Here is a 13325-nt window from a genome sequence, read left to right as displayed (position 1 = left end):
ATTAAATTCTTTTTCTCTTGTTAACGTGTCTTGCCTCACTGCACTTGTTAGACTAACCAGAAGAACTAAGAAGGGAAGTGGGTAAATTTTCCCTCTCCCCACCGACAGACTTTTACATATATGTACATGGCTATAGACATAATGAACTATATATGTTTGTAAACAATATATATTTAATTTTTTACCCAGACTGGGCAAGACAGTTCATTCTCTAGTTTTCCTTTAAGAAACTGTGTTCTCGGATGTTACAGTCGTGTTCTCTGAGTTCACGTCTCTGCCAGCGCTGCCCCGATGGCCTCCCGAAACCGCAACCCAGCTGCCCCAGCGTCACTGCAGCTGGTAAAGGAGCCCAATCCAGAGGGGGCGTCGCCTGGACCAAGTGGGCAAGCGGTTACAGCAGGAGCTGATGACCCTCATGTCATCTGGGGACAAAGGAATGTCTGCCTTCCCTGAATCAACCTTTTCAAATGGATGGGGACCATCCATGGAGCAGCTGGCACTATACGAAGACTTGAGGTATAAACTCTCCCTAGAGTTCCCCAGTGGCTACCCGAACAACACACCCTAGGTGAAATTCCTCTCGCCCTGTACCACCCCAACGTACACACCCAGGGTACCATCTGCCTGGACATCCTCAAGGACAAGTGGTCTGCCCTGTATGACGCCAGGACCATCCTGCTCTCCACCCAGAGCCTGCTAGAGAACCCAGCATCGATAGTGCATTGAACACACTTGCTGCAGAGCTCTGACAAAACCCACAGCCTGCAAGAAGTACCTACAGGAAAACTACGCAGAGCAGGTCTCCAGCCAAGAGCCCTGACCTGGGCTGCCCAGCCAGTCTCCTCGTGCTGCCTTTTTACCTTTTCCTTGGATGGTCTCTCCTTGCCTTGATTTCTGTATTGGACTCTATCTGCAGCTGTGGTGTCACATTTCTTTTGTGTCTGTTTTTTAAATTAAGTCTCTGGTTGAGCCTCTGTGATGAATATATTAGATAAATACATTTTGAATTAAAAGAAAAGAAATTGTTTTTCTCACTCGTAATGGGAAATAACCGTAAGCTGGAGTTTACATAGCTCATTTCCCTCCACAAAGATTCCCGAGGGCTAAACTTATTTGCCAACATAAAACAGACAAAACACACCACGTGAGATTATCTGCCACAAAGGTGTCCAGGTCCCGAAACAGGATTTAGGATGGCTCCCCCCCAAAGGCTTTTTTCAGGTTTACTGACCTGCAGTCCAGCTTCGGTCACACCAATGCGTCTCCAAGTCACCCTTCTGAGGGAGAAAAGCACAGATGTTTAGTATTGGAGTTGTGACTAAAATGAAATAGATGGATATACATTTTATGCTTGTTTTAAGTTTGTATTCTCCTCTCAAGACTCTCCACAAGTAAACTTTTCTGTCATTCTCCCCACCAGGTTTCCTGTATAGATGGTTGCCCCTCAAAATGTAAGGTGGCATCTATAACTCTGTATTCAGGCTACAAATTTTAGTGACCTTTAAGAGAAAGAAATTGCTATAGGTCAAGACATGTAAGACAATGAATTCGATGTTACACCTGTACCTTCTTTGGGTCCCAATTCAAAGCAAGCAATGGAAAGAAACCACACATTTATGAACTAGTTGAAGAAACTGAATACCAAATGGATGTTAGGTAACATTTTGGAATTTACTACTGTCTATCTTTCTTGGGTGTGATAATGATATTGTGAATACAGAGAAAAAGTCTTCATCTCTTAGATATGCACATTGAAGAATTTATGAATGAAATATGATGTCTCGGATTTGCTTTAAAGTAATCCAAGGTAGGGAGGGTGTGTATGGGGGTATATAGGAAATAAAATTGACCATATGTTGATAACTCTTGAAGCTAGGTTAGGTATAAGGTGTTTATGATACTACCTTTGTACTCTTTTTTTAAATATATATTTTTATTGATTTTCTTACAGAGAGAAAGTGAGAGGGATAGAGAGTCATAAACATCGATGAGAGAGAAACATCAATCAGCTGCCTCCTGCACACTCCCTATTGGGTATGTGTCAGCAACCAAGGTACATGCCCTTGACTGGAATTGAACCTGGGACCCTACAGTCCACAGGCTGAGGCTCTATCCACTGAGCCAAACCGGTTAGGGCATCCTTTGTACTCTTGTACATGTTTAGAATTTTCCATGAATAAGAAACTATATAAAAAGAAAATAAGGGAACCTGGATTAAAACTCCAGGGTTAATTACATGTAGAATCTGGGAAATCTCTGGAATGCTCTGATCTTCCATTTTTTTTCTTCTGAAAATGAGAATGATAATTCCTACCTCATGGAATTGTTTTGAGGGGTAAATGAGATCATGGATTGATATCTTTTGGAAAGCCCCCTCTCATAAACTGCAAAACTCCTACAAATGTTAGCAAAACAGTTAGTTCTCTCTCTCTTAGACACTCTGGATACAGAAGGATTGTAGGTTTGTGAGAGTAGAAATGGTAACAAGCAGAATCCATTCCGACCCTTAAAAATATTTGTTTTGCAGTAACTCATTAATATGACACTGTTTACTTTATATTGGCCATTTTCTCCCCAAAGGAGAGTGTCAAAGATATTTGAAATAAATTGAAGTTCTCTAAAAAAATTCGTGTATGGTAGAAAAATACAAAAAGTAATGCAAAAGGTTATGATGAACCAATAATATAAACTTGAAATAAAAGGATCCAGTATTGCAGTTGCTTAACAGAACCTTATTCTCCTTGCCCTCATTCCAAAATCCAATTTACAAAAACAGGCCACCAGCAAGGCAATGCAAGAAAAAATACATAAATTGGATCACATTAAAATTAAAAACTTCTGTGCATCCAAAGGACACAGCCAGTGGAGTGAAAAGGCAATGCACGAGATGGGAGAAAATATTTGCGAGTCATATGTGTGATAAGGAGTTTATATGCGGAATATGTCAAGAACCCTACAACTCAACACTGAGAAAACACCCAGATGAAAACAATGGGCAATAGACTTGAATACACATTTCCCCAAAAGTGATATACCAATGGATACTAAGCACACGAAAAGGTGCTCCACATCACTAATTAATCATAAAAATAAATGCAAATCGCAACCACACTGGAAGCACCACACCCAGTAGTAAATAAATCAGAACATGAGTATTGGGAAGGACACGGTGAAATTGGACCTTTGTGCACCACCACCGGGAATGTGAAATGGTGCTGCCTGATTCCACTTGTATGAGGTACTCCTGTGCGCATAACACAATATAATTACAGTTTCGCAGAAGGAAGAGCCATGTAGATGGATAGTGGTGATGGTTGCACAGCAAGAAGAATACTTATTATCACTGGTTAAGCCAGTAAATTTTGTGTTTTCTGGATTTTACCATAATAGAAATTAGGAACAATAAGTTGTTCTTATAAAAATTTTAAATGAACAAAAGACTTGAGAAAGGACCACAAAAGATGCTCAACATCACATATCAATAGGGAAGTGCTAATCAAAACGATAAGATGTCACCTCACATCCATTTACAGAGCTAATATCAAAAGGCAGAAAATAACACGTTTTGGGAAGAATGTGGAGAAATTGCCATCCTTGTGACTGCTAAGGGAATGTAAAATGGTGCAGCTACTGTGGAAAACTGTAGAGCAGTTGCTCAAAAAAATTAAAACAAGATTACGATATGATACAGCAATTTGACTTCAGGATCTACACAAAATACTTGAAAACAGTGCCTCCCTAGTGCTTTTGCACACCCATGTTCATGGCAGTATTATTCACAATCCCCCAAAGACAGAAGCAACCCAAGTGCCCATAATAAATGAGTAGATAGACAAAATGTGGTATTTCCAAATAATGGAATATTATTCAGCCATGAAAAAGGAAGGAAATCCTATCACATGCTACAGCATGGAAGAAACTTGAGGACATGATACTAAGTGAAATATTCCAATCACAAAAATAAAACTACTATATGATTCCAGTTCCTGGAAGCACCTGGAGTAATCAAATGGAAACCGAAAATAGCAAGGTGGTTGCCAGGCCTGGGAAATACAAAGTTGTTTACTCTGCACAATCTTAGTTTAACAAGATGAAAAGTGCTCTGGGGATTGATCGCACCGCATGAATGTACTTAACACGACTGAACTGTACACTGAGAAATGGTTAATAGAGCAAACTTCACCTTTAAGTACACGTTGCCACAATTTAAAAAAAAAAAAAAAAAAAAAAAACCACTGACCAGTAGAGACTTGTTTCATGTCCCGACTGTATGAAAATATTTTGCTGGTGCTCAGGCGGCATTCCCCGCCAACCCTGGAGCACAGGTGGCTTTTGGCTTAGAGAGGGGGGAGAAGGCGCAGGGCAGGGACACGCGCCAGGAGTAAGCCGAGCGCGGGAGACCGGGGCAGCTCTTGGAGCGGCCACTTACCCCGTGAACCAGTCCGGGTCCTGAGTGTGTTCGTACATGCTTTCCGGCTGCCGCACTTGGACCGGTGTGAGCTCACTGCTTTCGGTTCGTGGCTGGGCGTGGTGGTGCTGCGACGCAGCGGCGGCCGCCACGAGGGCCTTCTTGGCCAGCTGCTGCCCGGCCTCCTGGTCACCACCGCCGCCCTCGTGGGTCTCGTCGCCCTCGTGGCTCCCGTGGGCTTCGTGGTCCATGCCATCCATGAGGCCCGGCTCTCCTTCGTCGGCGTGGCCTTTCTCGGCGCCTTCTGGCCCCGCGCCCCGCACGGATTCGGGCCTTCTGTCCACTTCCTCCACAATTCCGCCTTGGCTGCCCAAGCCCACGTCACAATAGCTGACCCTGCGCAGAGGCTCCATGGCTGGGGTGCAGCCGAGGTCCGGGGCCCCCTAGCACAGTGCTGCTGCTGCTGCTGCTGGTGGTGGTGGTGCTGGTGGTGGTGGGAGATGGGGGAGCCGGGGTCCCAGGCTGCTTGCAGAGGCTGAGTCTGGTTCTCTTTTAGGTGCTTGGTACAGGTTATACCTAGTCTGGGGCCAGTTCAGTGCCTATGTGCTTCCCTTTCAGTGGTTGTGAACCTTCCTAATGCCGCGGCCCTTCAATACAGTTCCTCATGTTGTGGTGACCCCCAATTTCTTTGTTACAAAGTGAACAGAATTAAAGCATAGTGATTAATCACAAAACAATATGTAATTATATATGTGTTTTCCGATGGTCTTAGGCAACCCCTGTGAAAGGGTCGTTCGATCCCCAAAGGGGTCGCGACCCACAGGTTGAGAACCGCTGGTTTAGATGCTTGCTACTGGCTTTGTTACCCTACTCTCAGCTTCTGCCCCAACACCCCCTGCCCTTCTGCCGTCTCAGTGGGTGGGACTTGCTTACGCTTGAAAGAGGCCGGGGTTTGGCCAAAAATAGGTACTTTCGTGGGTGTTGGTGTGTGGAATTGGGGTTCTAATTTGCGTCTCCAATTACCCCAACTTTAGCACAGTGTCTGCCCTAGGAAGGGGCTGTGCTCCATTAAGGAAGCCGATCGGGGCACGGGGCGTCTGGGGAGGGAGAGTCTGATGTGTGTTACCTCACAGAACCACAGGAGCCCGCGAGGAAAAGACCGGGGACTGTCTCAGGAACCAGCATTGGGCCCTGCAGGCCACGGGCTAGGAATTAAGCTGAAATGATAAACCAGGGGCTTATTGCCCTGGGTTTCCGCGAGGACCCTGTAGGCAGAGCAGGCTCTGCTCCCCGGAAGCCAGGAGGCCGATCTTGGGGCGGGGTGTGCGCAGTGTCCTGGGCCTGAGGCCCTCTGCAGGAAACCCAAGGCACCCCTTGAGAAAGGTCAAGGACTCCAGAGCTGTAGTCACCAGTCCCTGCCCCAGTGCAAGCCTAGACCCCAGCCTAGTGCTTAGTGGGTCTGAGAGCGCTGTCACTTCAGGGGCTCTGGCTTACCAGGTATATTATATATACGTGTGTGCGCGCATGTGTGTTCTATCCTGGCATGTCCATGTGAAAAGGGTAACGTGAGCAAAGCCAAGGTCTGCCTGTTTGTTTTAAATGCAGTGATTATTCTGAATCATTGCTCAGGGACCCGCTCCTCCTTTCTTCAGTCAGCACTAAATCAAGAGGTTCCTTATAGTGTTGACTTAGCTTGAAGTGGGGTTCTCTCAAGGATGTTAAAGGTGACAAAATGCAATTGAAGGCATGGTTGTCAGCTCTGAGCTGGGGAAGGATCAATAACAGTCCAGGTGTGGTGGTAGGGAAGAGGAAGGGAGCAGGGCCCCGTGCTGGCCTAGACAGAATCTCTTCTTGTGTTACCTTAGAAGGGGAAGGATCCTCCCTCTAGAACGGTTTCTATCCCCCTGTCTCCTCCACAAAAGGGAAGAAGTGAAGGGAACGTTGAAAGGACCGGATGAATTCCAGGCTCCCACTTCTCCATAAAGCCCTGTGAGTGGTCTCTTAGGAGGTTTCCTTTAGAGTCCTGTGTTGTGCCTGAGCTGTTACCCTGAAAAGGGCTCAGGCCTGCTTTGAAACTTACTGTTCTCTCCTTAGGAACTTGCCCCACCGTGTTTTGTATATCTATATGTTCCCAGTGGACAGGCTGTTGGGGTAAGAGTCGGGGGAGAGGGCTGGAGGTACTAAGGTGTTGGGGGACAGGGTAGATCTGGTCCATTTGAATGGCAGTTTTTCAGCAATTTCCATCACATTCACCAACCCCATGTGACACACAAAACAAATATATAGAGAATTCACAACTTTATTCAAACTACAAAGAATGTGCCCTGAAACAGTAGGCCAGTAACTTTGCACTTTTATTTACTACATAAAGCAGATATTTGGTGAACTGCTATTGATGGTGAGGTATGCAGAATTTGAATTTGGCTTAAATATTCCTTAGGAACCATTCCTTAGGAAATGGGAGCTATTGAAGCACCATTCACAGATAAAACAGGCAAAAGACTTGAATAAGCATTTCTCCATTCTTAGAAAATAGGAGCCATTAAAGCACCATTCATGGATAAAACACAGAAAAAAAGCACAGGCAAATGACTTGAATAAGTATTTCTCCATTCTTTAGAAAATGGGAGCTTTAAAGCACAGTTCACAGATAAAACACAGAAAAAAACCAGGCCCAGACATGTTGGTGAGGCAAAGGTGGATGAAACCAGGGCTGAGGAGCAGGCATGCACACAGCAGGAAAGGATACCATGGATGGCATCAGCAGCCCTAGCGGCAGTGGCTGATACCTTATCCAAGCTGGCTGCGGATACCACATCCAAACGTGTGGCAGATACATCAAAGCAGGCTGCGGATTAAAGATGATATTGTGGGGCACACCCACATTCATGTCGATGGGGTTGCTCAGGGCCACGGGGCGCATGTTTCTCAACATATATGCCCTCTGTCGTCTCCGTCTATTCTTAAACCAAATCTTCAAACAGAGAGAAAAAGGGATTAGTTTAGTACATTGAACATTTAATGTCATATCTGAAAAAAAACCCACCCACAACACACAGTAAGCAATGATATATGCCCTTAAGATTTTAAACTGTATCAGAGGAAGCTATTTCCTTCTTGCTCAAGCATCTTAGTAGAGTGTCCACCAAGGGAATTTTTAGCTCACCCACAGTGAGCAGTAGCTATGTGCTGGGATATGGTGTGGCCTATTGTTTTTTCTCTCCTCCCACATTTAATTTTATTGTCCCTACTCTTTTTAAAAAAAAATGTTTTATTGATTTTTTACAGAGAGGAAGGGAGAGTGATAGTCAGAAACATCGATGAGAGAGAAACATGGATCAGCTGCCTCCTGCACACCCACTACTGGGGATGTGCCCACATCCAAGGTACATGCCCTTGGCCAGAATCGAACCTGGGACCCTTGAGTCCACAGGCTGATGCTCTATCCACTGAGCCAAACTGGTTAGGGCTGTCCCCACTCTTACATGCAGATGGAACTGAAGAATTGCTCTTTGTGCCTACTGTTCTTGCTATGCCTTGTATGTCTGTTTTCTGTGGGGAAGTAGACCACAGTAAAAAGTGGGTGCCTTTTACAATCCTGCTGAGGGGAACAGTCCCTGTTTTGAAAAGGCCTATCTATCTTCTTTGCACAAAAGAGTCTATAGGGGCACACTGGCTTTTTAGACAAAAGCTTTCCTTCGAGGATGCCTAAAGGGTCATTCATCATCTGAAACCTCTTAATAGTTAAAAAGATGGTATTGTGAGGGAGGCTGGGTTATGGGGGCCCCAGGGAAGTTGTGGCTTGTCTTGCTGGGATTCGAGAAAAGCTGAAACCCAGGAAGCGGCCTTAATATTTTAGAATGTTGAGGTAATAAATATCTAGACAGACGCAGCTAAATTTCTTAAAACTCTAAAAATCTTTGCCCAGCCAAGATTCTGGAGGGAAGGAGCCAAACCACTGTCATAGTTGTCAATTCTGCTCACTCCACCCTGCCCCACCCTACAAACCCTCCCGGGCTCAGGACCAGGTCAGTGCACTCTGCTCTGGCTACAGTTCCAGGACTCTGCACCAGAGCTGCTGCTGTACCGCATGGTGGGGCCCTCAAGCCCTGCTACTCAACAAGGGGATTCCCTTATCCTTGAGGCAAGAAGGTGGAATAGGTACTTCAGAAAAGTAGACAAAACCATTTGGGTGAGGGGGTCACAAAATTACTCCTCCCTAAATATTTGCCAACTACTCTTGTAGACAAACAAATATGTCAGTTAGACTCTACTATATTCTCAGTGTCCTAGTTATTGGGGTTTACATAGTTTTTAAGTTCTTTTGGAAGTTTCCTAACTGTGAATTTTAAGAGACACAAAGGGCTTTCTCTCGCTGCTTGAGACCACATTTTCCCTCTTCAGTCTTAGAACTTAGGTCTTTCTGCTGTATGAATATGTTGTCTAAAGGACACTGGATTCAAGATCATTTTGGGGGGATCCAAGTGTACCCATGATCAATTCTGCATAAACATAACCAACACACAAATCAGGCTAACAGTACTTCCTTATTTCCAATGCTGGTTTCGTAAAAAAGTCATACTCTATTTGTAAAATAGATGGGGGAGGGGGCTCCATTAAAATTGCTTTGGACAAATGCTTATGCGACCTCATGTATATGTGGAATATTTTAAAAATCTAAAAAAACCACTCATAGAAAAAGATCAGGTCTGTGGTTACTAGAATGGGGGATTGAGGGAGGGGAATTGGAGGAAGGTAGTCAAAAGGTACCTAGATCCAGTTATAAGATAAATAGGTCCTGGAGATGTAACATACAACACTATGACTACAGTAGACACCCCTCTGTGGTATAATATGAAAGTTGTTAGGAAAGTAAATCCTGCCCTGACCGGTTTGGCTCAGTGGACAGAGTGTCAGCCTGCGGACTGAAGGGTCCCAGGTTCGATTCCGGTCAAGAGCATGTACCTTGGTTGCGGGCACATCCCCAGTTGGTGGGTGTGCAGGATGCAGCTGATTGATGTTTCTCTCTCATCGATGTTTCTAACTCTCTATCCCTCTCCCTTCCTCTCTGTAAAAAAATCAATAAAATATATTTTTTAAAAAGAGAGTAAATCCCAAGAGTTCTTATTGCAAGGAAAAAACCCACTTTTTTCTTTTTTTGTTTGTAACTGATGGATGTTAACTAAACCTATTTTGTCAGTCATTTCACAATATATGCAAGTGAAGTTATCATGCTGTACACCTCAAACTTATACAGTACTGTATGTCAATTATATCTCAACAAAACTGGGAAAAATTTATTGTGGCATTAATGCCTTAGAATTTGGAAATGGATTAGAACATTTTATTTGTTTCTCTGGCTCCTTTATCCATTGAGACAACACTATGCAAACCCATGGAGGGGGAAAGGAAATCACCAAAATTGAAGTGTTTCTTTTCCTCTGATCTGGCTCTGCCTGCAGGGAGAAAGCAGAGTCCTGGTCCACCCAAGCCTGTCCAGCCCTGACTGTTATCCCTGCCCTTAGCACTCAGTGGCCTGCGTGGTTGGGCTGCTTTTCACACAGTCCTCTACCAGATCTGCAGCCAGATTCCATTACTGCTCTCTCACACACTCTCTGCAGCAAAGCTAAGAAGCCCATCCTGATTTTTTTTTTCTCTTGTTTTCCTTCTCCATTTCCCTCCAACGTTTATCTTTGATACAAACTAGGTTTACCTATGGTCTCAGAAAAAACACTTCTTGATCCATTGACCCGCGTTAGTCGTCACTGACTGAACAAATAAAAAAGTATTTCAAATTACCACAGGTGAGAATCCAGCCTGAACTATGAACCACCTTCCACTATCAACAAGTTAGACACAGCCCATCTCTTCACAGAAAGGAAGAAAACAATCGCTCAGGTATTAGAAATTTCTCAAGAGAATATTCATTAATGCATTTGGTAATTCCTAAAATTTTACTGTATGTGGTATCCCCAAGACACATGTTCTGCTCTATATTAATCTGCCTAACACTTCCACCTTTCTTAGATTGGTGGAACTCTGAAATTGTTTTAGTTTATTTCCCTTTTTAGAAATATTTTAAATTATGTAACTCTTCGTTTAATCTCCAGCACAACGCACAACCTACTATGTAAAAAGGCTAACATATATTAGTATTCCAGAAAAATAAAACTTAGGGCTGGCACTCTCTACACTGTTTTGCTAAACCCTTAAAAAGAACAGCAGGAAAAACAGGCACTTGGACTTACCCCCACCATTAGTCTCACCTTAACTTAGCAGACATTAGTTGCTCATCTGTTGTGTTCTAATGTGTGAATTATTCCCTCCCCAAACCACTAAATATTTATAAATTCACTCTTTATGCGATAAGCTTATGCTTGTTTTTAAATAATTTAGTATAACTGAATTCCTTGGTTCATTAATATGAACAATTTCCACTTGACGCTTAACTCCAATGTGACTTCACACGGAAGTGTTATCTCGAGGATATCAGTGTTAGGAGTTGAACTCTGTGTTTGTGTATAATACACTGTTATATGTAAGTATACATAGGTATAGCTTATACAAAGGTATATATGTATCTTTGTATACAAGGAATAGTACATTATAGGAATTCTTTTTTTTTCCAATTGAAAATCATGTTCCTTTTGATAATGGGCAATTTCCAAAAGCTAGAGTTTATTTATCTTATTAATTAAGACCCCAAACTTGTTTTCCAATGATGGAAAAGGCAATGAAAACAAACCAACTTGAGAATGTCTTGGACAAAGGTGTGTAAGTCCTGAAACAGGTTTTAGAATGGCTGTCCCGCCAAATAGCTTTATTCAGGTTTACTGACCTGCACCCGGGCTTCAGTCACATGCATGCGTCTTGCAATGTCCTGTCTGAGAGGAGGAAACCACACATATTCAGTAATCAGAGATGGGGATGGAAATTAAATATATTCTTATTTACTTTTTCAGGGAAATGCCTGATTTATTTTATGAACCAATTTCTGTAGTAGGGACAGTCACACCATTTCAGGATTTACAGCAAAATTAAGTTGACAAAGCATTTTTAAGAAGCCAAGTCTCATGGAGGCACAGAATCAAACCGGGGACCCTTCAGTCTGCAGGCCGACACTCTTTCCACTGAGCCAAACAAGTTAGGGCTTCATGCAACTTTCAATCCCATGACTTACCAAAAAGTCATCACATCCTGCAAGAGTAGTAAACAGTATTTGAAATTAACACAGTACAAATCTATCTGAAATGGGGGCCACTAAACAAATTCCACAAAACTGGAGCGTTAAAAACAATAACATAAAATGAAAAAAAAATTCTTAGATGTTAACAATTCTTCATGAGAATGTTCACTTATGCATTACATAAATTAATAATATTGAGTTTGTCTGGGATCTGAAAGGTCTATTTTGACTTTATGTAACTCTTTTCTAACTTGCTCACCCTTCCTAGCTCAATTCATATTACTTTCAGCTCATTTGTTTCATTCTGCACACAGCATTCCAAAGCTAGTAAACATCCCCCACCATTCTCAGCATGTGATTATTCTTAGTAAAGTTTTCAGATTGATACGTCAACATTTTCAATATGTGTTTGCCCTCTTTACAGAGCCTTACCAAACACTTAAAAACAAAATGAGGAGACTCGGGTAAGCTATCTTCCCCTACCAGTCTCAGCTTAATTAAACATAAGTGGTTCATATAAAGTTGTGATTTTCAAACATTTTATCTCATGGCGCACAAAGTAAATACTAAAGTTCTGTGGAACGCCACAAAATATATTGTATGTTTTGCCAATCGGCCAAAAATAGGTTTCACTTTTATTCATTCACACTGTACAGCTATTGTATTGGCCATTAAATACAATATTTAATACATTCATCACAGGGGCTCAACTAGAGACTTAATTTAAAAAACAGACACAAAACAAATGTGACACCACAGCTGAAGATAGAGTCCTATACAGAAATCAAGGCAAGGACAGACGATCCAAGGAAAAAGTAAAAAGGCAGCACAAGGAGACAGGCTGTGCAGCCCAGGTCAGGGCTCTTGGCTGGAGACCTGCTCTGCGTAGTTTTCCTGTAGGTACTTCTTGAAGGCTGTGGGGTTTTGCCCGAGCTCTGCAGCACGTGTGTCAGTTTTGTATATGACAATGTAATGAAAACAGGTCAGTGTCCTGGACTAAACAGTCAGATACTGCAGGTTTTAAAATTTGTTGTGGCACACAGGTTGAACATCGCCGATATAGAATGTTCTCTGGATAAGTTACTCCATCATCCCAATGATATAAATGTCTTGATTTAGCCAAGAGCTTAAGCTTGGGTTTAAATAATTTAGTGCCATTTGACCCTCTTATAAGCTGCTCCTCTGTGTCATAATCTGAATTCTTCCAAATTCAGGCTGAACCCCCACATGACTCCTCATTGAAGCGCTCCTTAAAGGATACCTGTGCTAGGAGTTGCACTGTATTGAAAGGCTCCAGGCAGGCTGCCCCCAAATATGCCCATGTGGCATACTGGTTGTTTTTGATAAAAGTTACTTGAGAAAACGCTTGAGAAGAACACTCTGAGTTTCTTTTCTCAGCACCGGGAGTTACACATCCTCATCGCCAACGATAGTGAATTCAGGACCCAGAGGCCTATACAAATAAGTCTCATTAATTCTTTACTAATTTATTCCCTAAACCAAACTCTGCTTAGATTCTCCACTGATTAAGCACCAACACCTTAGTCTCTTTGTTTTATCCATTCCTCACAAATATATTGTTTCTTTGTCTACAAACAATATAAGCCACCTGCTTGGGACATTTCCTTAAGTCCCTTTTCTGTGAGAACACCATAAATACGTATTAAATTCTTTTTCTCTTGTTAACGTGTCTTGCCTCACTGCACTTGTTAGACTAACCAGAAGAACTAA

At 42.9% G+C, this 13325-nt stretch overlaps 1 pseudogene; it reads left to right on the top strand.

Annotated features, from left to right (window-relative positions):
* Nucleotides 1-291: 291 nt before the first annotated feature.
* Nucleotides 292-820, top strand: LOC132224304 (ubiquitin-conjugating enzyme E2 C-like; annotated as a pseudogene).
* Nucleotides 821-13325: the final 12505 nt, after the last annotated feature.

The sequence above is a fragment of the Myotis daubentonii genome, chromosome X (assembly GCF_963259705.1).
Source record: "Myotis daubentonii chromosome X, mMyoDau2.1, whole genome shotgun sequence".
Classification (NCBI taxonomy): domain Eukaryota; kingdom Metazoa; phylum Chordata; class Mammalia; order Chiroptera; family Vespertilionidae; genus Myotis; species Myotis daubentonii.
This window is presented reverse-complemented; position numbering and strand designations above follow the sequence as displayed.